Here is a 24228-nt window from a genome sequence, read left to right as displayed (position 1 = left end):
TCGCATGTGAGGGTTGAGATTTGCTCACAGGCCTTGCAGGCCTCCGAAAGGAGCTAATCGCGGTTAAGATTGTGCTCAGAGGTAATACTGCATTTGGGTATTTGTTTCAGTTCCAGATTTACTGCTTCGCATGTGAGGGTTGAGATTTTCTCACAGGCCTTGCAGGGCTCCGAAAGGAGATTTGTTTCAGTTCCAAATTTACTGCTTCGCATGTGAGGGTTGAGATTTGCTCACAGGCCTTGCAGGGCTACGAAAGGAGCTAATCGCGGTTAAGATTGTGCTCAGAGGTAATACTGCATTTGGATATTTGTTTCAGTTCCAGATTTACTGCTTCGCATGTGAGGGTTGAGATTTCCCACAGGCCTTGCAGGGCTCCGAAAGGAGCTAATCGCGGTTAAGATTGTGCTCAGAGGTAATACTGGAATTGGGTATTTGTTTCAGTTCCAGATTTACTGCTTCGCATGTGAGGGTTGAGATTTGCCCACAGGATTTGCAGGGCTCCGAAAGGAGCTAATGCGGTTAAGATTGTGCTCAGAGGTAATATTGCATTTGGGTATTTGTTTCAGTTCCAGATTTACTGCTTCGCATGTGCGGTTGAGATTTGCCAACAGCCCTTGCAGGGCTCCGAAAGGACTAATCGCGGTTAAGATTGTGCTCAGAGGTAACATTGCATTTGGGTATTTGTTTCAGTTCCAGATTTACTGCTTCGCATGTGAGGGTTGAGATTTGCCCACAGGCCTTGCAGGGCTCCGAAAGGAGCTAATCGCGGTTAAGATTGTGCTCAGAGGTAATATTGCATTTGGGTATTTGTTTCAGTTCCAGATTTACTGCTTCGCATGTGAGGGTTGAGATTTGCCAACAGCCCTTGCAGGGCTCCGAAAGGACTAATCGCGGTTAAGATTGTGCTCAGAGGTAATATTGCATTTGGGTATTTGTTTCAGTTCCAGATTTACTGCTTCGCATGTGAGGGTTGAGATTTTCTCACAGGCCTTGCAGGGCTCCGAAAGGAGATTTGTTTCAGTTCCAAATTTACTGCTTCGCATGTGAGGGTTGAGATTTGCTCACAGGCCTTGCAGGGCTACGAAAGGAGCTAATCGCGGTTAAGATTGTGCTCAGAGGTAATACTGCATTTGGGTATTTGTTTCAGTTCCACATTTGCTGCTTCGCATGTGAGGGTTGAGATTTGCTCACAGGCCTTGCAGGGCTCCGAAAGGAGCTAATCGCGGTTAAGATTGTGCTCAGAGGTAATACTGCATTTGGATATTTGTTTCAGTTCCAGATTTACTGCTTCTCATGGGAGGGTTGAGATTTGCTCACAGGCCTTGCAGGGCTCCGAAAGGAGCTAATCGCGGTTAAGATTGTGCTCAGAGGTAATATTGCATTTGGGTATTTGTTTCAGTTCCAGATTTACTGCTTCGCATGTGAGGGTTGAGATTTCCCACAGGCCTTGCAGGGCTCCAAAAGGAGCTAATCGCGGTTAAGATTGTGCTCAGAGGTAATACTGCATTTGGGTATTTGTTTCAGTTCCAGATTTACTGCTTCGCATGTGAGGGTTGAGATTTGCCCACAGGATTTCCAGGGCTCCGAAAGGAGCTAATGCGGTTAAGATTGTGCTCAGAGGTAATATTGCATTTGGGTATTTGTTTCAGTTCCAGATTTACTGCTTCGCATGTGAGGGTTGAGATTTGTCAACAGCCCTTGCAGGGCTCCGAAAGGACTAATCGCGGTTAAGATTGTGCTCAGAGGTAATATTGCATTTGGGTATTTGTTTCAGTTCCAGATTTACTGCTTCGCATGTGAGGGTTGAGATTTGCTCACAGGCCTTGCAGGGCTCCAAAAGGAGCTAATCGCGGTTAAGATTGTGCTGAGAGGTGATATTGCATTTTGGTCTTTGTTTCAGTTCCAGATTTACTCCTTCGCATGTGAGGGTTGAGATTTGCTCACAGGCCTTGCAGGGCTCCGAAAGGAGCTAATCGCGGTTAAGATTGTGCTCAGAGGTAATACTGCATTTGGGTATTTGTTTCAGTTCCAGATTTACTGCTTCGCAAGAGAGGGTTGAGTATGCTCACAGGCCTTGCAGGGCTCCGAAAGGAGCTAATCGCGGTTAAGATTGTGCTCAGAGGTAATATTGCATTTGGGTATTTGTTTCAGTTCCAGATTTACTGCTTCGCATGTGAGGGTTGAGATTTGCTCACAGGCCTTGCAGGGCTCCGAAAGGAGCTAATCACGGTTAAGATTGTGCTCAGAGGTAATACTGCATTTGGGTATTTGTTTCAGTTCCAGATTTACTGCTTCGCATGTGAGGGTTGAGATTTGCTCACAGGCCTTGCAGGGCTCCGAAAGGAGCTAATCGCGGTTAAGATTGTGCTCAGAGGTAATATTGCATTTGGGTATTTGTTTCAGTTCCAAATTTACTGCTTCACATGTGAGGGTTGAGATTTGCTCACAGGCCTTGCAGGGCTACGAAAGGAGCTAATCGCGGTTAAGATTGTGCTCAGAGGTAATACTGCATTTGGGTATTTGTTTCAGTTCCAGATTTACTGCTTCGCATGTGAGGGTTGAGATTTGCTCACAGGCCTTGCAGGGCTCCGAAAGGAGCTAATCGCGGTTAAGATTGTGCTCAGAGGTAATACTGCATTTGGGTATTTGTTTCAGTTCCAGATTTACTGCTTCGCATGTGAGGGTTGACTATGCTCACAGGCCTTGCAGGGCTCCGAAAGGAGCTAATCGCGGTTAAGATTGTGCTCAGAGGTAATATTGCATTTGGGTATTTGTTTCAGTTCCAGATTTACTGCTTCGCATGTGAGGGTTGAGATTTGTCCACAGGCCTTGCAGGGCTCCGAAAGGAGCTAATCGCGGTTAAGATTGTGCTGAGAGGTAATATTGCATTTGGGTATTTGTTTCAGTTCCAGATTTACTGCTTCGCATGTGAGGGTTGAGATTTGCCCACCGGCCTTGCAGGGCTCCGAAAGGAGCTAATCGCGGTTAAGATTGTGCTCAGAGGTAATATTGCATTTGGGTATTTGTTTCAGTTCCAGATTTACTGCTTCGCATGTGAGGGTTGAGATTTGCTCACAGGCTTTGCAGGGCTCCGAAAGGAGCTAATCGCGGTAAAGATTGTGCTCAGAGGTAATACTGCATTTGGGTATTTGTTTCAGTTCCAGATTTTTATCTTCGCATGTGAGGGTTGAGATTTGCTCACAGGCCTTGCAGGGCTCCGAAAGGAGCTAATCGCGGTTAAGATTGTGCTCAGAGGTAATACTGCATTTGGGTATTTGTTTCAGTTCCAGATCTACTGCTTCGCATGTGAAGGTTCAGATTTGCTCACAGGCCTTGCAGGGCTCCAAAAGGAGCTAATCACGGTTAAGATTGTGCTCAGAGGTGATATTGCATTTGGGTATTTGTTTCAGTTCCACATTTACTGCTTCGCATGTGAGGGTTGAGATTTGCTCACAGGCCTTGCAGGGCTCCGAAAGGAGCTAATCGCGGTTAAGATTGTGCTCAGAGGTAATACTGCATTTGGGTTTTTGTTTCAGTTCCAGATTTACTGCTTCGCATGTGAGGGTTGACTATGCTCACAGGCCTTGCAGGGCTCCGAAAGGAGCTAATCGCGGTTAAGATTGTGCTCAGAGGTAATATTGCATTTGGGTATTTGTTTCAGTTCCAGATTTACTGCTTCGCATGTGAGGGTTGAGATTTGCTCACAGGCCTTGCAGGCCTCCGAAAGGAGCTAATCGCGGTTAAGATTGTGCTCAGAGGTAATACTGCGTTTGGGTATTTGTTTCAGTTCCAGATTTACTGCTTCGCATGTGAGGGTTGAGATTTTCTCACAGGCCTTGCAGGGCTCCGAAAGGAGATTTGTTTCAGTTCCAAATTTACTGCTTCGCATGTGAGGGTTGAGATTTGCTCACAGGCCTTGCAGGGCTACGAAAGGAGCTAATCGCGGTTAAGATTGTGCTCAGAGGTAATACTGCATTTGGATATTTGTTTCAGTTCCAGATTTACTGCTTCGCATGTGAGGGTTGAGATTTCCCACAGGCCTTGCAGGGCTCCGAAAGGAGCTAATCGCGGTTAAGATTGTGCTCAGAGGTAATACTGGAATTGGGTATTTGTTTCAGTTCCAGATTTACTGCTTCGCATGTGAGGGTTGAGATTTGCCCACAGGATTTGCAGGGCTCCGAAAGGAGCTAATGCGGTTAAGATTGTGCTCAGAGGTAATATTGCATTTGGGTATTTGTTTCAGTTCCAGATTTACTGCTTCGCATGTGCGGTTGAGATTTGCCAACAGCCCTTGCAGGGCTCCGAAAGGACTAATCGCGGTTAAGATTGTGCTCAGAGGTAACATTGCATTTGGGTATTTGTTTCAGTTCCAGATTTACTGCTTCGCATGTGAGGGTTGAGATTTGCCCACAGGCCTTGCAGGGCTCCGAAAGGAGCTAATCGCGGTTAAGATTGTGCTCAGAGGTAATATTGCATTTGGGTATTTGTTTCAGTTCCAGATTTACTGCTTCGCATGTGAGGGTTGAGATTTGCTCACAGGCCTTGCAGGGCTCCGAAAGGAGCTAATCGCGGTTAAGATTGTGCTCAGAGGTGATATTGCATTTGGGTCTGTTTCAGTTCCAGATTTACTGCTTCGCATGTGAGGGTTGAGATTTGCTCACAGGCCTTGCAGGGCTCCGAAAGGAGCTAATCGCGGTTAAGATTGTGCTCAGAGGTAATACTGCATTTGGGTATTTGTTTCAGTTCCAGATTTACTGCTTCGCATGTGAGGGTTGAGTATGCTCACAGGCCTTGCAGGGCTCCGAAAGGAGCTAATCGCGGTTAAGACTGTGCTCAGAGGTAATATTGCATTTGGGTATTTGTTTCAGTTCCAGATTTACTGCTTCGCATGTGAGGGTTGAGATTTGCTCACAGGCCTTGCAGGGCTCCGAAAGGAGCTAATCACGGTTAAGATTGTGCTCAGAGGTAATACTGCATTTGGGTATTTGTTTCAGTTCCAGATTTACTGCTTCGCATGTGAGGGTTGACATTTGCTCACAGGCCTTGCAGGGCTCCGAAAGGAGCTAATCGCGGTTAAGATTGTGCTCAGAGGTAATATTGCATTTGGGTATTTGTTTCAGTTCCAAATTTACTGCTTCGCATGTGAGGGTTGAGATTTGCTCACAGGCCTTGCAGGGCTACGAAAGGACCTAATCGCGGTTAAGATTGTGCTCAGAGGTAATACTGCATTTGGGTATTTGTTTCAGTTCCAGATTTACTGCTTCGCATGTGAGGGTTGATATTTGCTCACAGGCCTTGCAGGGCTCCGAAAGGAGCTAATCGCGGTTAAGATTGTGCTCAGAGGTAATACTGCATTTGGGTATTTGTTTCAGTTCCAGATTTACTGCTTTGCAAGTGAGGGTTGAGATTTGCTCACAGGCCTTGCAGGGCTCCGAAAGGAGCTAATCGCGGTTAAGATTGTGCTCAGAGGTAATACTGGAATTGGGTATTTGTTTCAGTTCCAGATTTACTGCTTCGCATGTGAGGGTTGAGATTTGCCCACAGGATTTGCAGGGCTCCGAAAGGAGCTAATGCGGTTAAGATTGTGCTCAGAGGTAATATTGCATTTGGGTATTTGTTTCAGTTCCAGATTTACTGCTTCGCATGTGCGGTTGAGATTTGCCAACAGCCCTTGCAGGGCTCCGAAAGGACTAATCGCGGTTAAGATTGTGCTCAGAGGTAACATTGCATTTGGGTATTTGTTTCAGTTCCAGATTTACTGCTTCGCATGTGAGGGTTGAGATTTGCCCACAGGCCTTGCAGGGCTCCGAAAGGAGCTAATCGCGGTTAAGATTGTGCTCAGAGGTAATATTGCATTTGGGTATTTGTTTCAGTTCCAGATTTACTGCTTCGCATGTGAGGGTTGAGATTTGCTCACAGGCCTTGCAGGGCTCCGAAAGGAGCTAATCGCGGTTAAGATTGTGCTCAGAGGTGATATTGCATTTGGGTCTGTTTCAGTTCCAGATTTACTGCTTCGCATGTGAGGGTTGAGATTTGCTCACAGGCCTTGCAGGGCTCCGAAAGGAGCTAATCGCGGTTAAGATTGTGCTCAGAGGTAATACTGCATTTGGGTATTTGTTTCAGTTCCAGATTTACTGCTTCGCATGTGAGGGTTGAGTATGCTCACAGGCCTTGCAGGGCTCCGAAAGGAGCTAATCGCGGTTAAGACTGTGCTCAGAGGTAATATTGCATTTGGGTATTTGTTTCAGTTCCAGATTTACTGCTTCGCATGTGAGGGTTGAGATTTGCTCACAGGCCTTGCAGGGCTCCGAAAGGAGCTAATCACGGTTAAGATTGTGCTCAGAGGTAATACTGCATTTGGGTATTTGTTTCAGTTCCAGATTTACTGCTTCGCATGTGAGGGTTGAGATTTGCTCACAGGCCTTGCAGGGCTCCGAAAGGAGCTAATCGCGCTTAAGATGGTGCTCAGAGGTAATATTGCATTTGGGTATTTGTTTCAGTTCCAAATTTACTGCTTCGCATGTGAGGGTTGAGATTTGCTCACAGGCCTTGCAGGGCTACGAAAGGACCTAATCGCGGTTAAGATTGTGCTCAGAGGTAATACTGCATTTGGGTATTTGTTTCAGTTCCAGATTTACTGCTTCGCATGTGAGGATTGATATTTGCTCACAGGCCTTGCAGGGCTCCGAAAGGAGCTAATCGCGGTTAAGATTGTGCTCAGAGGTAATACTGCATTTGGGTATTTGTTTCAGTTCCAGATTTACTGCTTAGCAAGTGAGGGTTGAGATTTGCTCACAGGCCTTGCAGGGCTCCGAAAGGAGCTAATCGCGGTTAAGATTGTGCTCAGAGGTAATACTGCATTTGGGTATTTGTTTCAGTTCCAGATTTACTGCTTCGCATGTGAGGGTTGATATTTGCTCACAGGCCTTGCAGGGCTCCGAAAGGAGCTAATCGCGGTTAAGATTGTGCTCAGAGGTAATACTGCATTTGGGTATTTGTTTCAGTTCCAGATTTACTGCTTCGCATGTGAGGGTTGAGATTTGCTCACAGATCTTGCAGGGCTCCGAAAGGAGCTAATCGCGGTTAAGATTGTGCTGAGAGGTGATATTGCATTTTGGTATTTGTTTCAGTTCCAGATTTACTGCTTCGCATGTGAGGGATGAGATTTGCTCACAGGCCTTGCAGGGCTCCGAAAGGAGCTAATCTCGGTTAAGATTGTGCTCAGAGGTAATAGTGCATTTGGGTATTTGTTTCAGTTCCAGATTTACTGCTTCGCATGTGAGGTTTGAGATTTGCTCACAGGCCTTGCAGGGCTCCGAAAGGAGCTAATCGCGGTTAAGATTGTGCTCAGAGGTGATATTGCATTTGGGTCTTTGTTTCAGTTCCAGATTTACTGCTTCGCATGTGAGGGTTGAGATTTGCTCACAGGCCTTGCAGGGCTCCGAAAGCAGCTAATCGCGGTTAAGATTGTGCTCAGAGGTAATACTGCATTTGGGTATTTGTTTCAGTTCCAGATTTACTGCTTCGCATGTAGGGTTGAGATTTGCTCACAGGCCTTGCAGGGCTCCGAAAGGAGCTAATCTCGGTTAAGATTGTGCTCAGAGGTAATACTGCATTTGGATATTTGTTTCAGTTCCAGATTTACTGCTTCTCATGGGATGGTTGAGATTTGCTCACAGGCCTTGCAGGGCTCCGAAAGGAGCTAATCGCGGTTAAGATTGTGCTCAGAGGTAATATTGCATTTGGGTATTTGTTTCAGTTCCAGATTTACTGCTTCGCATGTGAGGGTTGAGATTTCCCACAGGCCTTGCAGGGCTCCGAAAGGAGCTAATCGCGGTTAAGATTGTGCTCAGAGGTAATACTGCATTTGGGTATTTGTTTCAGTTCCAGATTTACTGCTTCGCATGTGAGGGTTGAGATTTGCCCACAGGATTTCCAGGGCTCCGAAAGGAGCTAATGCGGTTAAGATTGTGCTTAGAGGTAATATTGCATTTGGGTATTTGTTTCAGTTCCAGATTTACTGCTTCGCATGTGAGGGTTGAGATTTGCCAACAGCCCTTGCAGGGCTCCGAAAGGACTAATCGCGGTTAAGATTGTGCTCAGAGGTAATATTGCATTTGGGTATTTGTTTCAGTTCCAGATTTACTGCTTCGCATGTGAGGGTTGAGATTTGCTCACAGGCCTTGCAGGCCTCCAAAAGGAGCTAATCGCGGTTAAGATTGTGCTGAGAGGTGATATTGCATTTTGGTCTTTGTTTCAGTTCCAGATTTACTCCTTCGCATGTGAGGGTTGAGATTTGCTCACAGGCCTTGCAGGGCTCCGAAAGGAGCTAATCGCGGTTAAGATTGTGCTCAGAGGTAATACTGCATTTGGGTATTTGTTTCAGTTCCAGATTTACTGCTTCGCATGTGAGTGTTGAGATTTGCTCACAGGCCTTGCAGGGCTCCGAAAGGAGCTAATCACGGTTAAGATTGTGCTCAGAGGTAATACTGCATTTGGGTATTTGTTTCAGTTCCAGATTTACTGCTTCGCATGTGAGGGTTGAGATTTGCTCACAGGCCTTGCAGGGCTCCGAAAGGAGCTAATCGCGGTTAAGATTGTGCTCAGAGGTAATATTGCATTTGGGTATTTGTTTCAGTTCCAAATTTACTGCTTCACATGTGAGGGTTGAGATTTGCTCACAGGCCTTGCAGGGCTACGAAAGGAGCTAATCGCGGTTAACATTGTGCTCAGAGGTAATACTGCATTTGGGTATTTGTTTCAGTTCCAGATTTACTGCTTCGCATGTGAGGGTTGAGATTTGCTCACAGGCCTTGCAGGGCTCCGAAAGGAGCTAATCGCGGTTAAGATTGTGCTCAGAGGTAATACTGCATTTGGGTATTTGTTTCAGTTCCAGATTTACTGCTTCGCATGTGAGGGTTGACTATGCTCACAGGCCTTGCAGGGCTCCGAAAGGAGCTAATCGCGGTTAAGATTGTGCTCAGAGGTAATATTGCATTTGGGTATTTGTTTCAGTTCCAGATTTACTGCTTCGCATGTGAGGGTTGAGATTTGTCCACAGGCCTTGCAGGGCTCCGAAAGGAGCTAATCGCGGTTAAGATTGTGCTGAGAGGTAATACTGCATTTGGGTATTTGTTTCAGTTCCAGATTTACTGCTTCGCATGTGAGGGTTGATATTTGCTCACAGGCCTTGCAGGGCTCCGAAAGGAGCTAATCGCGGTTAAGATTGTGCTCAGAGGTAATACTGCATTTGGGTATTTGTTTCAGTTCCAGATTTACTGCTTCGCATGTGAGGGTTGAGATTTGCTCACAGGCCTTGCAGGGCTACGAAAGGACCTAATCGCGGTTAAGATTGTGCTCAGAGGTAATACTGCATTTGGGTATTTGTTTCAGTTCCAGATTTACTGCTTCGCATGTGAGGGTTGAGATTTGCTCACAGGCCTTGCAGGCCTCCAAAAGGAGCTAATCGCGGTTAAGATTGTGCTGAGAGGTGATATTGCATTTGGGTATTTGTTTCAGTTCCAGATTTACTGCTTCGCATGTGAGGGTTGAGATTTGCCCACCGGCCTTGCAGGGCTCCGAAAGGAGCTAATCGCGGTTAAGATTGTGCTCAGAGGTAATATTGCATTTGGGTATTTGTTTCAGTTCCAGATTTACTGCTTCGCATGTGAGGGTTGAGATTTGCTCACAGGCCTTGCAGGGCTCCGAAAGGAGCTAATCGCGGTTAAGATTGTGCTCAGAGGTGATATTGCATTTGGGTCTGTTTCAGTTCCAGATTTACTGCTTCGCATGTGAGGGTTGAGATTTGCTCACAGGCCTTGCAGGGCTCCGAAAGGAGCTAATCGCGGTTAAGATTGTGCTCAGAGGTAATACTGCATTTGGGTATTTGTTTCAGTTCCAGATTTACTGCTTCGCATGTGAGGGTTGAGTATGCTCACAGGCCTTGCAGGGCTCCGAAAGGAGCTAATCGCGGTTAAGACTGTGCTCAGAGGTAATATTGCATTTGGGTATTTGTTTCAGTTCCAGATTTACTGCTTCGCATGTGAGGGTTGAGATTTGCTCACAGGCCTTGCAGGGCTCCGAAAGGAGCTAATCACGGTTAAGATTGTGCTCAGAGGTAATACTGCATTTGGGTATTTGTTTCAGTTCCAGATTTACTGCTTCGCATGTGAGGGTTGAGATTTGCTCACAGGCCTTGCAGGGCTCCGAAAGGAGCTAATCGCGGTTAAGATTGTGCTCAGAGGTAATATTGCATTTGGGTATTTGTTTCAGTTCCAAATTTACTGCTTCGCATGTGAGGGTTGAGATTTGCTCACAGGCCTTGCAGGGCTACGAAAGGACCTAATCGCGGTTAAGATTGTGCTCAGAGGTAATACTGCATTTGGGTATTTGTTTCAGTTCCAGATTTACTGCTTCGCATGTGAGGGTTGATATTTGCTCACAGGCCTTGCAGGGCTCCGAAAGGAGCTAATCGCGGTTAAGATTGTGCTCAGAGGTAATACTGCATTTGGGTATTTGTTTCAGTTCCAGATTTACTGCTTCGCATGTGAGGGTTGATATTTGCTCACAGGCCTTGCAGGGCTCCGAAAGGAGCTAATCGCGGTTAAGATTGTGCTCAGAGGTAATACTGCATTTGGGTATTTGTTTCAGTTCCAGATTTACTGCTTCGCATGTGAGGGTTGAGATTTGCTCACAGATCTTGCAGGGCTCCGAAAGGAGCTAATCGCGGTTAAGATTGTGCTCAGAGGTGATATTGCAATTTGGTATTTGTTTCAGTTCCATATTTACTGCTTCGCATGTGAGGGTTGAGATTTGCTCACAGGCCTTGCAGGGCTCCGAAAGGAGCTAATCTCGGTTAAGATTGTGCTCAGAGGTAATACTGCATTTGGGTATTTGTTTCAGTTCCAGATTTACTGCTTCGCATGTGAGGGTTGAGTATGCTCACAGGCCTTGCAGGGCTCCGAAAGGAGCTAATCGCGGTTAAGATTGTGCTCAGAGGTGATATTGCATTTGGGTATTTGTTTCAGTTCCAGATTTACTGCTTCGCATGTGAGGGTTGAGATTTGCTCACAGGCCTAGCAGGGCTCCGAAAGGAGCTAATCGCGGTTAAGATTGTGCTCAGAGGTAATACTGCATTTGGGTATTTGTTTCAGTTCCAGATTTACTGCTTCGCATGTGAGGATTGAGTATGCTCACAGGCCTTGCAGGGCTCCGAAAGGAGCTAATCGCGGTTAAGATTGTGCTCAGAGGTAATATTGCATTTGGGTATTTGTTTCAGTTCTAGATTTACTGCTTCGCATGTGAGGGTTGAGATTTGCTCACAGGCCTTGCAGGGCTCCGAAAGGAGCTAATCGCGGTTAAGATTGTGCTCAGAGGTAATACTGCATTTGGGTATTTGTTTAAGTTCCAGATTTACTGCTTCGCATGTGAGGGTTGAGATTTGCTCACAGGCCTTGCAGGGCTCCGAAAGGAGCTAATCGCGGTTAAGATTGTGCTCAGAGGTGATATTGCATTTGGGTATTTGTTTCAGTTCCAGATTTACTGCTTCGCATGTGAGGGTTGAGATTTGCTCACAGATCTTGCAGGGCTCCGAAAGGAGCTAATCGCGGTTAAGATTGTGCTCAGAGGTAATACTGCATTTGGGTATTTGTTTCAGTTCCAGATTTACTGCTTCGCATGGGAGGGTTGAGATTTGCTCACAGGCCTTGCAGGGCTCCGAAAGGAGCTAATCGCGGTTAGGATTGTGCTCAGAGGTAATATTGCATTTGGGTATTTGTTTCAGTTCCAGATTTACTGCTTCGCATGTGAGGGTTGAGATTTGCTCACAGGTCTTGCAGGGCTCCGAAAGGAGCTAATCGCGGTTAAGATTGTGCTCAGAGGTAATACTGCATTTGGGTATTTGTTTCAGTTCCAGATTTACTGCTTCGCATGTGAGGGTTGAGATTTGCTCACAGGCCTTGCAGGGCTCCGAAAGGAGCTAATCGCGGTTAAGATTGTGCTCAGAGGTGATATTGCATTTGGGTCTTTGTTTCAGTTCCAGATTTACTGCTTCGCATGTGAGGGTTGAGATTTGCTCACAGGCCTTGCAGGGCTCCGAAAGGAGCTAATCACGGTTAAGACTGTGCTCACAGGTAATACTGCTTTGGGTATTTGTTTCAGTTCCAGATTTACTGCTTCGCATGTGAGGGTTGAGTATGCTCACAGGCCTTGCAGGGCTCCGAAAGGAGCTAATCGCGGTTAAGATTGTGCTCAGAGGCGATATTGCATTTGGGTATTCGTTTCAGTTCCAGATTTACTGCTTCGCATGTGAGGGTTGAGATTTGCTCACAGGCCTTGAATGGCTCCGAAAGGAGCTAATCGCGGTTAAGATTGTGCTCAGAGGTAATACTGCATTTGGGTATTTGTTTCAGTTCCAGATTTACTGCTTCGCATGTGAGGGTTGAGTATGCTCACAGGCCTTGCAGGGCTCCGAAAGGAGCTATTCGCGGTTAAGATTGTGCTCAGAGGTGATATTGCATTTGGGTATTTGTTTCAGTTCCAGATTTACTGCTTCGCATGTGAGGGTTGAGATTTGCTCACAGGCCTTGCAGGGCTCCGAAAGGAGCTAATCGCGGTTAAGATTGTGCTCAGAGGTAATACTGCATTTGGGTATTTGTTTCAGTTCCAGATTTACTGCTTCGCATGTGAGGATTGAGTATGCTCACAGGCCTTGCAGGGCTCCGAAAGGAGCTAATCGCGGTTAAGATTGTGCTCAGAGGTAATATTGCATTTGGGTATTTGTTTCAGTTCTAGATTTACTGCTTCGCATGTGAGGGTTGAGATTTGCTCACAGGCCTTGCAGGGCTCCGAAAGGAGCTAATCGCGGTTAAGATTGTGCTCAGAGGTAATACTGCATTTGGGTATTTGTTTCAGTTCCAGATTTACTGCTTCGCATGTGAGGGTTGAGATTTGCTCACAGGCCTTGCAGGGCTCCGAAAGGAGCTAATCGCGGTTAAGATTGTGCTCAGAGGTGATATTGCATTTGGGTATTTGTTTCAGTTCCAGATTTACTGCTTCGCATGTGAGGGTTGAGATTTGCTCACAGATCTTGCAGGGCTCCGAAAGGAGCTAATCGCGGTTAAGATTGTGCTCAGAGGTAATACTGCATTTGGGTATTTGTTTCAGTTCCAGATTTACTGCTTCGCATGGGAGGGTTGAGATTTGCTCACAGGCCTTGCAGGGCTCCGAAAGGAGCTAATCGCGGTTAGGATTGTGCTCAGAGGTAATATTGCATTTGGGTATTTGTTTCAGTTCCAGGTTTACTGCTTCGCATGTGAGGGTTGAGATTTGCTCACAGGTCTTGCAGGGCTCCGAAAGGAGCTAATCGCGGTTAAGATTGTGCTCAGAGGTAATACTGCATTTGGGTATTTGTTTCAGTTCCAGATTTACTGCTTCGCATGTGAGGGTTGAGTATGCTCACAGGCCTTGCAGGGCTCCGAAAGGAGCTAATCGCGGTTAAGATTGTGCTCAGAGGTAATATTGCATTTGGGTATTTGTTTCAGTTCCAGATTTACTGCTTCGCATATGAGGGTTGAGATTTGCTCACAGGCCTTGCAGGGCTCCGAAAGGAGCTAATCGCGGTTAAGATAGTGCTCAGAGGTAATACTGCATTTGGGTATTTGTTTCAGTTCCAGATTTACTGCTCCGCATGTGAGGGTTGACATTTGCTCACAGGCCATGCAGGGCTCCGAAAGGAGCTATCGCGGTTAAGATTGTGCTCAGAGGTAATACTGCATTTGGGTATTTGTTTCAGTTCCAGATTTACTGCTTCGCATGTGAGGGTTGAGATTTGCTCACAGGCCTTGCAGGGCTCCGAAAGGAGCTAATCGCGGTTAAGACTGTGCTCAGAGGTAATACTGCATTTGGGTATTTGTTTCAGTTCCAGATTTACTGCTTCGCATGTGAGGGTTGAGATTTGCTCACAGGCCTTGCAGAGCTCCGAAAGGAGCTAATCGCGGTTAAGATTGTGCTCAGAGGTGATATTGCATTTGTGTATTCGTTTCAGTTCCAGATTTACTGCTTCGCATGTGAGGGTTGAGATTTGCTCACAGGCCTTGCAGGGCTCCGAAAGGAGCTAATCGCGGTTAAGATTGTGCTCAGAGGTAATACTGCATTTGGGTATTTGTTTCAGTTCCAGATTTACTGCTTCGCATGTGAGGGTTGAGATTTGCTCACAGGCCTTGCAGGGCTCCGAAAGGAGCTAATCGCGGTTAAGATTGTGCTCAGAGGTGATATTGCATTTGGGTATTTGTTTCAGTTCCAGATTTACTGCTTCGCATGTGAGGGTTGAGATTTGCTCACAGATCTTGCAGGGCTCCGAAAGGAGCTAATCGCGGTTAAGATTGTGCTCAGAGGTAATACTGCATTTGGGTATTTGTTTCAGTTCCAGATTTACTGCTTCGCATGGGAGGGTTGAGATTTGCTCACAGGCCTTGCAGGGCTCCGAAAGGAGCTAATCGCGGTTAGGATTGTGCTCAGAGGTAATATTGCATTTGGGTATTTGTTTCAGTTCCAGATTTACTGCTTCGCATGTGAGGGTTGAGATTTGCTCACAGGTCTTGCAGGGCTCCGAAAGGAGCTAATCGCGGTTAAGATTGTGCTCAGAGGTAATACTGCATTTGGGTATTTGTTTCAGTTCCAGATTTACTGCTTCGCATGTGAGGGTTGAGTATGCTCACAGGCCTTGCAGGGCTCCGAAAGGAGCTAATCGCGGTTAAGATTGTGCTCAGAGGTAATATTGCATTTGGGTATTTGTTTCAGTTCCAGATTTACTGCTTCGCATATGAGGGTTGAGATTTGCTCACAGGCCTTGCAGGGCTCCGAAAGGAGCTAATCGCGGTTAAGATTGTGCTCAGAGGTAATACTGCATTTGGGTATTTGTTTCAGTTCCAGATTTACTGCTCCGCATGTGAGGGTTGACATTTGCTCACAGGCCATGCAGGGCTCCGAAAGGAGCTATCGCGGTTAAGATTGTGCTCAGAGGTAATACTGCATTTGGGTATTTGTTTCAGTTCCAGATTTACTGCTTCGCATGTGAGGGTTGAGATTTGCTCACAGGCCTTGCAGGGCTCCGAAAGGAGCTAATCGCGGTTAAGACTGTGCTCAGAGGTAATACTGCATTTGGGTATTTGTTTCAGTTCCAGATTTACTGCTTCGCATGTGAGGGTTGAGATTTGCTCACAGGCCTTGCAGGGCTCCGAAAGGAGCTAATCGCGGTTAAGATTGTGCTCAGAGGTGATATTGCATTTGTGTATTCGTTTCAGTTCCAGATTTACTGCTTCGCATGTGAGGGTTGAGATTTGCTCACAGGCCTTGCAGGGCTCCGAAAGGAGCTAATCGCGGTTAAGATTGTGCTCAGAATGATATTGCATTTGGGTATTTGTTTCAGTTTCAGATTTACTGCTTCGCATGTGAGGGTTGAGATTTGCTCACAGGCCTTGCAGGGCTCCGAAACGAGCTAATCGCGGTTAAGATTGTGCTCAGAGGTAATAGTGCATTTGGGTATTTGTTTCAGTTCCAGATTTACTGCTTCGCATGTGAGGTTTGAGATTTGCTCACAGGCCTTGCAGGGCTCCGAAAGGAGCTAATCGCGGTTAAGATTGTGCTCAGAGGTGATATTGCATTTGGGTCTGTTTCAGTTCCAGATTTACTGCTTCGCATGTGAGGGTTGAGATTTGCTCACAGGCCTTGCAGGGCTCCGAAAGGAGCTAATCGCGGTTAAGATTGTGCTCAGAGGTAATACTGCATTTGGGTATTTGTTTCAGTTCCAGATTTACTGCTTCGCATGTGAGGGTTGAGTATGCTCACAGGCCTTGCAGGGCTCCGAAAGGAGCTAATCGCGGTTAAGACTGTGCTCAGAGGTAATATTGCATTTGGGTATTTGTTTCAGTTCCAGATTTACTGCTTCGCATGTGAGGGTTGAGATTTGCTCACAGGCCTTGCAGGGCTCCGAAAGGAGCTAATCACGGTTAAGATTGTGCTCAGAGGTAATACTGCATTTGGGTATTTGTTTCAGTTCCAGATTTACTGCTTCGCATGTGAGGGTTGAGATTTGCTCACAGGCCTTGCAGGGCTCCGAAAGGAGCTAATCGCGGTTAAGATTGTGCTCAGAGGTAATATTGCATTTGGGTATTTGTTTCAGTTCCAGATTTACTGCTTCGCATGTGAGGGTTGAGATTTGCTCACAGGCCTTGCAGGGCTCCGAAAGGAGCTAATCGCGGTTAAGATTGTGCTCAGAGGTAATACTGCATTTGGGTATTTGTTTCAGTTCCAGATTTACTGCTTCGCATGTGAGGGTTGAGTATGCTCACAGGCCTTGCAGGGCTCCGAAAGGAGCTAATCGCGGTTAAGACTGTGCTCAGAGGTAATATTGCATTTGGGTATTTGTTTCAGTTCCAGATTTACTGCTTCGCATGTGAGGGTTAAGATTTGCTCACAGGCCTTGAGGGGCTCCGAAAGGAGCTAATCACGGTTAAGATTGTGCTCAGAGGTAATACTGCATTTGGGTGTTTGTTTCAGTTCCAGATTTACTGCTTCGCATGTGAGGGTTGAGATTTGCTCACAGGCCTTGCAGGGCTCCGAAAGGAGCTAATCGCGGTTAAGATTGTGCTCAGAGGTAATATTGCATTTGGGTATTTGTTTCAGTTCCAAATTTACTGCTTCGCATGTGAGGGTTGAGATTTGCTCACAGGCCTTGCAGGGCTACGAAAGGACCTAATCGCGGTTAAGATTGTGCTCAGAGGTAATACTGCATTTGGGTATTTGTTTCAGTTCCACATTTACTGCTTCGCATGTGAGGGTTGATATTTGCTCACAGGCCTTGCAGGGCTCCGAAAGGAGCTAATCGCGGTTAAGATTGTGCTCAGAGGTAATACTGCATTTGTGTATTTGTTTCAGTTCCAGATTTACTGCTTCGCATGTGAGGGTTGAGATTTGCTCACAGGCCTTGCAGGGCTCCGAAAGGAGCTAATCGCGGTTAAGATTGTGCTCAGAGGTAATACTGCATTTGGGTATTTGTTTCAGTTCCAGATTTACTGCTTCGCATGTGAGGGTTGATATTTGCTCACAGGCCTCGCAGGGCTCCGAAAGGAGCTAATCGCGGTTAAGATTGTGCTCAGAGGTAATACTGCATTTGGGTATTTGTTTCAGTTCCAGATTTACTGCTTCGCATGTGAGGGTTGAGATTTGCTCACAGATCTTGCAGGGCTCCGAAAGGAGCTAATCGCGGTTAAGATTGTGCTCAGAGGTGATATTGCATTTGGGTATTTGTTTCAGTTCCAGATTTACTGCTTCGCATGTGAGGGTTGAGATTTGCTCACAGGCCTTCCAGGGCTCCGAAAGGAGCTAATCGCGGTTAAGATTGTGCTCAGAGGTGATATTGCATTTGGGTATTTGTTTCAGTTCCAGATTTACTGCTTCGCATGTGAGGGTTGAGATTTGCTCACAGGCCTTGCAGGGCTCCGAAAGGAGCTAATCGCGGTTAAGATTGTGCTCAGAGGTGATATTGCATTTGTGTATTCGTTTCAGTTCCAGATTTACTGCTTCGCATGTGAGGGTTGAGATTTGCTCACAGGCCTTGCAGGGCTCCGAAAGGAGCTAATCGCGGTTAAGATTGTGCTCAGAATGATATTGCATTTGGGTATTTGTTTCAGTTTCAGATTTACTGCTTCGCATGTGAGGGTTGAGATTTGCTCACAGGCCTTGCAGGGCTCCGAAACGAGCTAATCGCGGTTAAGATTGTGCTCAGAGGTAATAGTGCATTTGGGTATTTGTTTCAGTTCCAGATTTACTGCTTCGCATGTGAGGTTTGAGATTTGCTCACAGGCCTTGCAGGGCTCCGAAAGGAGCTAATCGCGGTTAAGATTGTGCTCAGAGGTGATATTGCATTTGGGTCTGTTTCAGTTCCAGATTTACTGCTTCGCATGTGAGGGTTGAGATTTGCTCACAGGCCTTGCAGGGCTCCGAAAGGAGCTAATCGCGGTTAAGATTGTGCTCAGAGGTAATACTGCATTTGGGTATTTGTTTCAGTTCCAGATTTACTGCTTCGCATGTGAGGGTTGAGTATGCTCACAGGCCTTGCAGGGCTCCGAAAGGAGCTAATCGCGGTTAAGACTGTGCTCAGAGGTAATATTGCATTTGGGTATTTGTTTCAGTTCCAGATTTACTGCTTCGCATGTGAGGGTTGAGATTTGCTCACAGGCCTTGCAGGGCTCCGAAAGGAGCTAATCACGGTTAAGATTGTGCTCAGAGGTAATACTGCATTTGGGTATTTGTTTCAGTTCCAGATTTACTGCTTCGCATGTGAGGGTTGAGATTTGCTCACAGGCCTTGCAGGGCTCCGAAAGGAGCTAATCGCGGTTAAGATTGTGCTCAGAGGTAATATTGCATTTGGGTATTTGTTTCAGTTCCAGATTTACTGCTTCGCATGTGAGGGTTGAGATTTGCTCACAGGCCTTGCAGGGCTCCGAAAGGAGCTAATCGCGGTTAAGATTGTGCTCAGAGGTAATACTGCATTTGGGTATTTGTTTCAGTTCCAGATTTACTGCTTCGCATGTGAGGGTTGAGTATGCTCACAGGCCTTGCAGGGCTCCGAAAGGAGCTAATCGCGGTTAAGACTGTGCTCAGAGGTAATATTGCATTTGGGTATTTGTTTCAGTTCCAGATTTACTGCTTCGCATGTGAGGGTTAAGATTTGCTCACAGGCCTTGAGGGGCTCCGAAAGGAGCTAATCACGGTTAAGATTGTGCTCAGAGGTAATACTGCATTTGGGTGTTTGTTTCAGTTCCAGATTTACTGCTTCGCATGTGAGGGTTGAGATTTGCTCACAGGCCTTGCAGGGCTCCGAAAGGAGCTAATCGCGGTTAAGATTGTGCTCAGAGGTAATATTGCATTTGGGTATTTGTTTCAGTTCCAAATTTACTGCTTCGCATGTGAGGGTTGAGATTTGCTCACAGGCCTTGCAGGGCTACGAAAGGACCTAATCGCGGTTAAGATTGTGCTCAGAGGTAATACTGCATTTGGGTATTTGTTTCAGTTCCACATTTACTGCTTCGCATGTGAGGGTTGATATTTGCTCACAGGCCTTGCAGGGCTCCGAAAGGAGCTAATCGCGGTTAAGATTGTGCTCAGAGGTAATACTGCATTTGTGTATTTGTTTCAGTTCCAGATTTACTGCTTCGCATGTGAGGGTTGAGATTTGCTCACAGGCCTTGCAGGGCTCCGAAAGGAGCTAATCGCGGTTAAGATTGTGCTCAGAGGTAATACTGCATTTGGGTATTTGTTTCAGTTCCAGATTTACTGCTTCGCATGTGAGGGTTGATATTTGCTCACAGGCCTCGCAGGGCTCCGAAAGGAGCTAATCGCGGTTAAGATTGTGCTCAGAGGTAATACTGCATTTGGGTATTTGTTTCAGTTCCAGATTTACTGCTTCGCATGTGAGGGTTGAGATTTGCTCACAGATCTTGCAGGGCTCCGAAAGGAGCTAATCGCGGTTAAGATTGTGCTCAGAGGTGATATTGCATTTGGGTATTTGTTTCAGTTCCAGATTTACTGCTTCGCATGTGAGGGTTGAGATTTGCTCACAGGCCTTCCAGGGCTCCGAAAGGAGCTAATCGCGGTTAAGATTGTGCTCAGAGGTGATATTGCATTTGGGTATTTGTTTCAGTTCCAGATTTACTGGTTCGCATGTGAGGGTTGAGATTTGCGGACAGGCCTTGCAGGGCTCCGAAAGGAGCTAATCGCGGTTAAGATTGTGCTCAGAGGTAAGACTGCATTTGGGTATTTGTTTCAGTTCCTGATTTACTGCTTCGCATGGGAGGGTTGAGATTTGCCCACAGGCCTTGCAGGGCTCCGAAAGGAGCTAATCGCGGTAAAGATTGTGCTCAGAGGTAATACTGAATTTGGGTATTTGTTTCAGTTCCAGATTTACTGCTTCGCATGTGAGGGTTGAGATTTGCTCACAGGCCTTGCAGGGCTCCGAAAGGAGCTAATCACGGTTAAGATTGTGCTCAGAGGTAATACTGCATTTGGGTATTTGTTTCAGTTCCAGATTTACTGCTTCGCATGTGAGGGTTGAGATTTGCTCACAGGCCTTGCAGGGCTCCGAAAGGAGCTAATCGCGGTTAAGATTGTGCTCAGAGGTAATATTGCATTTGGGTATTTGTTTCAGTTCCAAATTTACTGCTTCGCATGTGAGGGTTGAGATTTGCTCACAGGCCTTGCAGGGCTACGAAAGGACCTAATCGCGGTTAAGATTGTGCTCAGAGGTAATACTGCATTTGGGTATTTGTTTCAGTTCCAGATTTACTGCTTCACATGTGAGGGTTGATATTTGCTCACAGGCCTTGCAGGGCTCCGAAAGGAGCTAATCGCGGTTAAGATTGTGCTCAGAGGTAATACTGCATTTGGGTATTTGTTTCAGTTCCAGATTTACTGCTTCGCATGTGAGGGTTGAGATTTGCTCACAGGCCTTGCAGGGCTACGAAAGGAGCTAATCGCGGTTAAGATTGTGCTCAGAGGTAATATTGCATTTGGGTATTTGTTTCAGTTCCAGATTTACTGCTTCGCATGTGAGGGTTGAGATTTGCCAACAGCCCTTGCAGGGCTCCGAAAGGACTAATCGCGGTTAAGATTGTGCTCAGAGGTAATATTGCATTTGGGTATTTGTTTCAGTTCCAGATTTACTGCTTCGCATGTGAGGGTTGAGATTTTCTCACAGGCCTTGCAGGGCTCCGAAAGGAGATTTGTTTCAGTTCCAAATTTACTGCTTCGCATGTGAGGGTTGAGATTTGCTCACAGGCCTTGCAGGGCTACGAAAGGACCTAATCGCGGTTAAGATTGTGCTCAGAGGTAATACTGCATTTGGGTATTTGTTTCAGTTCCAGATTTACTGCTTCACATGTGAGGGTTGATATTTGCTCACAGGCCTTGCAGGGCTCCGAAAGGAGCTAATCGCGGTTAAGATTGTGCTCAGAGGTAATACTGCATTTGGGTATTTGTTTCAGTTCCAGATTTACTGCTTCGCATGTGAGGGTTGAGATTTGCTCACAGGCCTTGCAGGGCTACGAAAGGAGCTAATCGCGGTTAAGATTGTGCTCAGAGGTAATATTGCATTTGGGTATTTGTTTCAGTTCCAGATTTACTGCTTCGCATGTGAGGGTTGAGATTTGCCAACAGCCTTTGCAGGGCTACGAAAGGAGCTAATCGCGGTTAAGATTGTGCTCAGAGGTAATACTGCATTTGGGTATTTGTTTCAGTTCCACATTTACTGCTTCGCATGTGAGGGTTGAGATTTGCTCACCGGCCTTGCAGGGCTCCGAAAGGAGCTAATCGCGGTTAAGATTGTGCTCAGAGGTAATACTGCATTTGGATATTTGTTTCAGTTCCAGATTTACTGCTTCTCATGGGAGGGTTGAGATTTGCTCACAGGCCTTGCAGGGCTCCGAAAGGAGCTAATCGCGGTTAAGATTGTGCTCAGAGGTAATATTGCATTTGGGTATTTGTTTCAGTTCCAGATTTACTGCTTCGCATGTGAGGGTTGAGATTTCCCACAGGCCTTGCAGGGCTCCGAAAGGAGCTAATCGCGGTTAAGATTGTGCTCAGAGGTAATACTGCATTTGGGTATTTGTTTCAGTTCCAGATTTACTGCTTCGCATGTGAGGGTTGAGATTTGCCCACAGGATTTCCAGGGCTCCGAAAGGAGCTAATGCGGTTAAGATTGTGCTCAGAGGTAATATTGCATTTGGGTATTTGTTTCAGTTCCAGATTTACTGCTTCGCATGTGAGGGTTGAGATTTGTCAACAGCCCTTGCAGGGCTCCGAAAGGACTAATCGCGGTTAAGATTGTGCTCAGAGGTAATATTGCATTTGGGTATTTGTTTCAGTTCCAGATTTACTGCTTCGCATGTGAGGGTTGAGATTTGCTCACAGGCCTTGCAGGGCTCCAAAAGGAGCTAATCGCGGTTAAGATTGTGCTGAGAGGTGATATTGCATTTTGGTCTTTGTTTCAGTTCCAGATTTACTCCTTCGCATGTGAGGGTTGAGATTTGCTCACAGGCCTTGCAGGGCTCCGAAAGGAGCTAATCGCGGTTAAGATTGTGCTCAGAGGTAATACTGCATTTGGGTATTTGTTTCAGTTCCAGATTTACTGCTTCGCATGTGAGGGTTGAGTATGCTCACAGGCCTTGCAGGGCTCCGAAAGGAGCTAATCGCGGTTAAGATTGTGCTCAGAGGTAATATTGCATTTGGGTATTTGTTTCAGTTCCAGATTTACTGCTTCGCATGTGAGGGTTGAGATTTGCTCACAGGCCTTGCAGGGCTCCGAAAGGAGCTAATCACGGTTAAGATTGTGCTCAGAGGTAATACTGCATTTGGGTATTTGTTTCAGTTCCAGATTTACTGCTTCGCATGTGAGGGTTGAGATTTGCTCACAGGCCTTGCAGGGCTCCGAAAGGAGCTAATCGCGGTTAAGATTGTGCTCAGAGGTAATATTGCATTTGGGTATTTGTTTCAGTTCCAAATTTACTGCTTCACATGTGAGGGTTGAGATTTGCTCACAGGCCTTGCAGGGCTACGAAAGGAGCTAATCGCGGTTAAGATTGTGCTCAGAGGTAATACTGCATTTGGGTATTTGTTTCAGTTCCAGATTTACTGCTTCGCATGTGAGGGTTGAGTATGCTCACAGGCCTTGCAGGGCTCCGAAAGGAGCTAATCGCGGTTAAGACTGTGCTCAGAGGTAATATTGCATTTGGGTATTTGTTTCAGTTCCAGATTTACTGCTTCGCATGTGAGGGTTGAGATTTGCTCACAGGCCTTGAGGGGCTCCGAAAGGAGCTAATCACGGTTAAGATTGTGCTCAGAGGTAATACTGCATTTGGGTATTTGTTTCAGTTCCAGATTTACTGCTTCGCATGTGAGGGTTGAGATTTGCTCACAGGCCTTGCAGGGCTCCGAAAGGAGCTAATCGCGGTTAAGATTGTGCTCAGAGGTAATATTGCATTTGGGTATTTGTTTCAGTTCCAAATTTACTGCTTCGCATGTGAGGGTTGAGATTTGCTCACAGGCCTTGCAGGGCTACGAAAGGACCTAATCGCGGTTAAGATTGTGCTCAGAGGTAATACTGCATTTGGGTATTTGTTTCAGTTCCACATTTACTGCTTCGCATGTGAGGGTTGATATTTGCTCACAGGCCTTGCAGGGCTCCGAAAGGAGCTAATCGCGGTTAAGATTGTGCTCAGAGGTAATACTGCATTTGTGTATTTGTTTCAGTTCCAGATTTACTGCTTCGCATGTGAGGGTTGAGATTTGCTCACAGGCCTTGCAGGGCTCCGAAAGGAGCTAATCGCGGTTAAGATTGTGCTCAGAGGTAATACTGCATTTGGGTATTTGTTTCAGTTCCAGATTTACTGCTTCGCATGTGAGGGTTGATATTTGCTCACAGGCCTTGCAGGGCTCCGAAAGGAGCTAATCGCGGTTAAGATTGTGCTCAGAGGTAATACTGCATTTGGGTATTTGTTTCAGTTCCAGATTTACTGCTTCGCATGTGAGGGTTGAGATTTGCTCACAGATCTTGCAGGGCTCCGAAAGGAGCTAATCGCGGTTAAGATTGTGCTCAGAGGTGATATTGCATTTGGGTATTTGTTTCAGTTCCAGATTTACTGCTTCGCATGTGAGGGTTGAGATTTGCTCACAGGCCTTGCAGGGCTCCGAAAGGAGCTAATCGCGGTTAAGATTGTGCTCAGAGGTGATATTGCATTTGGGTATTTGTTTCAGTTCCAGATTTACTGGTTCGCATGTGAGGGTTGAGATTTGCGGACAGGCCTTGCAGGGCTCCAAAAGGAGCTAATCGCGGTTAAGATTGTGCTCAGAGGTAAGACTGCATTTGGGTATTTGTTTCAGTTCCTGATTTACTGCTTCGCATGGGAGGGTTGAGATTTGCTCACAGGCCTTGCAGGGCTCCGAAAGGAGCTAATCGCGGTTAAGATTGTGCTCAGAGGTAATACGGCATTTGGGTATTTGTTTCAGTTCCAGATTTTTATCTTCGCATGTGAGGGTTGAGATTTGCTCACAGGCCTTGCAGGGCTCCGAAAGGAGCTAATCACGGTTAAGATTGTGCTCAGAGGTAATACTGCATTTGGGTATTTGTTTCAGTTCCAGATTTACTGCTTCGCATGTGAGGGTTGAGATTTGCTC

The sequence above is a fragment of the Amblyomma mixtum genome, chromosome 2, assembly GCF_055824585.1.
Source record: "Amblyomma mixtum isolate Tamu chromosome 2, ASM5582458v1, whole genome shotgun sequence".
NCBI lineage: Eukaryota > Metazoa > Arthropoda > Arachnida > Ixodida > Ixodidae > Amblyomma > Amblyomma mixtum.
Note: the sequence above shows the minus strand (reverse complement) of the source record.